General features: G+C 37.0%; 1 long non-coding RNA gene across 1 annotated transcript; it reads right to left on the reverse strand.

The window, feature by feature from the left end:
* Positions 1-315: 315 nt before the first annotated feature.
* On the reverse strand, positions 316-5,219 carry LOC121871601. Its single transcript, XR_006089913.1, has 3 exons — positions 5,083-5,219; positions 3,255-3,382; positions 316-415 (listed from the first exon to the last, which is right to left on the reverse strand). It is a non-coding gene; the product is annotated as an uncharacterized LOC121871601 (long non-coding RNA).
* Between the last annotated feature and the right edge of the window lie 516 nt (positions 5,220-5,735).

The raw sequence follows: 5,735 nt of genomic DNA on the forward strand, positions 1-5,735 counted from the left end.
TGTACCTCTTGTATACCCACCTTCCTCACTCACTGTACCTCTTGTGTACCCACCTTCCTCACTCACTGTACCTCTTGTGTACCCACCTTCCTCACTCACTGTACCTCTTGTGTACCCACCTTCCTCACTCACTGTACCTCTTGTGTACCCACCTTCCTCACTCACTGTCAATATCTTTCTCACTGATAGCATAGATATGGATAAGACAGACACTTGTATAGATAAAGACAGTCTGACAGATGATATAGATACCAAACAGACAGACTGACTGACATACAGGTATTGAAAGACTGATAGAAAGATATAGATACAGATAGATACAGATAGACAGTTAGACAGACATAAAGACATACCTGTAACAGCAGTGTTTCCATGCTCCAGTTGTTAATTTCACAAGGTTTAGTTGTTAACTCATCTGTAACAAAGAAACAAAAACATTTAATATACACAACAGTTTATGAGAAAAATATGTCCATAAATTAATAGTCATTCAGTACAGAAGTTGTTTGTTTTATGCAGATTTGGTTTACGTGAACTTTCTTGGGACTGTGAATCTTGCATGCTTGTCATTTTTGCCTTAATATTCCCAGCTAAATTAGTGGTACAATAATACAGTAGCACAGACAGACAGACAGACAGGTAGAATCACAGTTACACGGCACCTACGGGGATTGAGATGTGCCGGATTAACAGGTTTTCCCATTAGTTCAAACTCGCTCTTGGGACCCCCAATAAATCCTACAATGCACAGTGCTACAGGCTGACCTTGCAAATTCATGTCTCAGAAAAATATATATTTTTAGCACTTAATAAACTCTATATAAATGATGTGGTTTATTAATAAAAAAATATAATACAACACAAAGGTACAACTTTACATGCTGATTAAGGATCTGGGTTCACAGTTTAAAAATTAAGGTAATTAGTGTTAATTAATGACCTTTGAAAAAATTAAAGATATTTAGATTATTTAAAAAGTCAATTACTCTGTGCCTGCAAGTTTTAAATCACCTGTATATACATTCTCTAAATAATAAATAGATACTGACAGATATTGGTAAGCCATATGGATAGATGTACAGTACATAGATTGACAGACTGACAAATACTTGTATTGATAAATAGATAAAACTGACTGAGACAGGTATTTATAGATAGATATTGGTAGAAAATAGATAGATATGCTGATAGGCACAGAAAGACAGACATAAACAGTTAGATCAGTGGTTCCCAACCTCTTCCATTCTGTGACCCATACAAAATATGATAACTTCCGTTGCCCAAGTCTAAATCTTTCTTCGATGAAACAAACTAAACGTCACTGGAATGAGCAGTTGGAAATGATACTTTATTATTATTAGTTGTATATACAGTACCAGTAGCGACATAAAATAGAACTACCACACAATAAAAGATTCCAAGTCATGGATAGTGTATGTGAACCTCTGTTGTGTCTGCAGTAAATGCTGTGTATTATAATCTCACATAAATAAACTCAACTCCACAACAACTCGGGTAATCAAAACTAAGGACGCTGTGCATGTGTGTATAATTTACGCACATGCAAAAAGAACATTCAAAAAGTTAATTAAAACTCAGTGGGTTGGATGACATTGTTTTTTGTCACCAATTGTGGCATCAGTGGTTTAGTCACAGTCAGGGCACAATGGAGGCCATCTTCCACAAAGTGTCGATAGTGCTGTTTCTATTTGATGCTCAACAGCGTGAAAATACCCACTTCACAGAGACAGGTAGAAGAGAATGACAGAAGCACTGGGATAACCAGTTTGTTGATAAAAAAAGTAGCGGCCCATTGCCACCCAAAACTCTGTCAAGCATCATTAGCTCAGATGGTTTAAACCAGGGGTCAGCAACCTTAATACACGAATTAGCAACATTGTAAATAAGAAATCAGCCATCACACAGTGTAGTTATGCAATATGTATTAAATTTACAAAAATAAAACTTGAAATTGGGCATTAAGAAATAAAGAACTAAACTACAGCTCCTCCCGACTTACGACCTACTCGACTTACGTCCACCCGCACTTACGACCTGCCTCAGTCGTACCAAAATTTGGTCAAATTATGTATTTTCGAGTCCCAAAGTCAGTACACAGACAAAATTTTATCTGTAATTCACTTTAAAATGGCTGGCAAGCTTAAAAGTGAGTGTTTTGTGATGCTGAGATGAAAAAGAGACACCCATTTTCGATTTTCTATGTATTATTTAAGCATTTCCGACTTACGGCCATTTCGACTTACGACCTGGATGTCGGTCCCTAACCCCGTCGTAAGTCGGGGAGCAGCTGTATATACTGTACCAGTACTGTATTCAGACAAGTACAGTAATGGTACTATACAGAAGTTTTGTTTGAGCATCCTAGTGGGTGGTAATAAATAATAATACAATACAACATAAAAATTATGTTTCACATTGAACAATACAGAGGAAATAGTTACTATGATGCGCATTCAATTAGACAGAATAGAATATCCTCTGCCAATTTGTGAAATCTGGTTCAAATTTAGTAAAAGCTGCTACCACAATTGCCTTTCTAATGATTGTTAGTGAGCTTTAAGTGTTACAGTACAGTACAGCACAGTTAAGCAACGTTAGTACTTAGATGGGTGACTGCCTGGCTCTAAGAGCACCACATGCTGCTGGCATAAAGACTCTACTGGAAATAAGTATCTCATGACTTTGTCAGCTGTCCTTGATCAAATTGTCTGAATATTATCTTTAACCTTATCAATATACGGCTGACAATGACTGTCCACGTCTGCTTAAAAACAAAAGTATTTGAAGCAGATTTTCAACAGTAATTGTTACAAGTACTAGCATTGTCAGTTATAATTTACCAGTTTAACAAAGAGTTTCACATTAGGTGTTTCCTGCATCAAGTGTTCCAACATGCTTATCTTACCTTATCAACTTAGCCGGCCGCTCATCACATATTTTCAATGCTATACTGCCGGCCACAAACACTGTGGACCCCTGGTTTAAACTCTGGCACTCTGCTAGGAGGGTCAAGCCTTGCTTAGTTTTATTATGAACTCACATGGTTTAAATTACTCCCATGATCAACAGGCGGGGACCACTGACTGTTAGATAGATAGAAAGATATAAAAAATGAAGACAGACAGACAGACAAATGACTAACAGCAGCAGCACAGTTACAGCAACTTGTCTTAAGAGTTTGACGAGCACATAGAGTTCCGGTATAGGCTATGAGAGCTGTTCCTATAGTTTACCTTGCCATAGGTGGTGGTGCTAGTAGTGGTGATAGTGGTGGTGGGAGCTCTTGTTCCATGCTCCAGTTATCATTTTCATCTGTTATGGATCAGTTTAATTTCCCAAAGTTTTGTTGTAACATCTCCTCCTGTAACAAACAAAATATTATATTTACTATAAAGAAATTGGGGAGGTTAGGTTAAGTTTACTTTAGAAATAACCACTTGTTAACACATTTTCACAAACTACGACAGTGTCCACTATATAACACAGTGAAATTGAGGCATTTTTATAATACGTAGTTTTCTATGAAAAATCGGCCACGGGTCAGTCGTCAATAATTACCATAAAATATACCAGTATTTACATGTATAAAATATATACCATGGTAAATATTCGTCCATTGGCTGTCCTCAGGAATAGTTTTATGGTGTGTTTTAGTCAAATCTGACATATGTTTCTGGTGCAAATTAATGGCTTTTGAAAAAATTTAAATTTTAAACATTTACAAAGCCCAGTTAATAAAATGAAACTGCCAAATTTATTAGCCTGAAATCTGTAAATTGCAAAAAAGTTATTGTAAACCACATAGTGTGAAATAAGTACTGTACTTGTAGCGCAATGTTTGTGTGATGGAATAACATAATCAGATACTGTACAACCATTTTAAAGCGCTGCATTACACTTCACTATTTCTTTGCACTTCCCTTCAAGATTTACATACCGGGTAATCTCTTTTTGTAATCATAGACAAAGCTAAAATACATGGTATATATATTAATAGGTAGGGATTATCTCTTGAATTGGGTGTAAATAATCTTAGGTACGACTTATCTTATGAGCTGGGTACGAGGTGTCTTGGGTACGAGATGACCCGGTAATATTTTACTCTCGGACATGGTGAGCCGTAAAGTTTTAACCCCCGAGTCATGAGGTCAGTTTAAGCTAGGCCTACACCACTGAATCATTAGGTCAGTTTAAGCTAGGCCTACACCACTGAGTCATTAGGTCAGTTTAAGCTAGGCCTACACCACTGAGTCATTAGGTCAGTTTAAGCTAGGCCTACACCACTGAGTCATTAGGTCAGTTTAAGCTAGGCCTACACCACTAAGTCATTAGGTCCTAGGCCTACACCACTGAGTCATTAGGTCAGTTTAAGCTCCTACCACTGAGTCATTAGGGGCAGTTTAAGCTAGGCCTACACCACTGAGTCCAGTTTTAGGCCTGCACCACTGAGTCATTAGGGCAGTTGCCTACTGAGCCAGTTTAAGCTGAGCCTACACTGAGTCATTAGGGCAGCTTTACTGAGCAGTTTAGCTGGCCTACACCACTGAGTCATTAGGGCAGTTTAAGCTAGGGCACCACTGAGTCATGAGGTCAGTTTAAGCTAGGCCTACACCACTGAATCATTAGGTCAGTTTAAGCTAGGCCTACACCACTGAGTCATTAGGTCAGTTTAAGCTAGGCCTACACCACTGAGTCATTAGGTCAGTTTAAGCTAGGCCTACACCACTGAGTCATTAGGTCAGTTTAAGCTAGGCCTACACCACTAAGTCATTAGGTCAGTTTAAGCTAGGCCTACCGGTTTTGTTACATTTGTTGACTAGTTTTCGTTTTCTCCCCCACCAATAAACCCTGATTTCCCAGGCTCTCCCCCATTATTGTTGGGGGCAGAGTGGGGGGGGGACAAACTAGCACTCCGCCAAACACTAAGGTCAGAGTCACTTAACACACCCTAGTACACCGGGAGACATGTTGGTCAACCCCTTGGCCTGAAGTAAACATTACCCATGACCCTGATCCACTATATTATACGGTATATAAAGTGTTCACCTTTGTGTTACTTACCTCACTGTGTCTTGTTATCACCTTAACAAGGCCAGGAGGGGGGAGGAAGGCCCACAACATTACTCACACCATTAACAACAGTAAACCTGACCACGTTAGTTGTTGTCATAGTGCTACACCTCGTCCGATTAGCTCTCTTATTTTTCAGTAATTACAAGTTTTTATTATTATTACCATAATAAAAAAATAATAATAAATATTACATTATATAATGAATTAAAATTTAATAATAATGTTTATTATTGATTAAATTCCCCCTAATAGTGATATATTAATATTAAACTAAACTTAAGTCAGTGGTCGAAGAACAGAATAATTTGACAACATTTACAAATTCACTAAAATAAATTTAAACAATAACATTTTGTGTTTAACCGTAGTAAGTTTATTTATTAATATTTTATTAATATAACACTATATATAAGCTTATAACAGCATAATATACTCGTTATTTTAACTATTCATAATAATATTATTAACTGTAACTATTAGTCTCAAACTACATAATTATTCAGCAATAATTAAAAAATAATTACATATAATATAGAAAGTTAATAATGATCAAATACTAATTATATTATTATTGTTTAAGTTCTTCTTGAATGATGAGTACCGTGAATCGTGAATCGTGCACCATTTCGTCCTGTTGGCCC

The sequence above is a fragment of the Homarus americanus genome, unplaced genomic scaffold (genome assembly GCF_018991925.1).
Source record: "Homarus americanus isolate GMGI-L3 unplaced genomic scaffold, GMGI_Hamer_2.0 scaffold59436, whole genome shotgun sequence".
NCBI classification, from domain to species: domain Eukaryota; kingdom Metazoa; phylum Arthropoda; class Malacostraca; order Decapoda; family Nephropidae; genus Homarus; species Homarus americanus.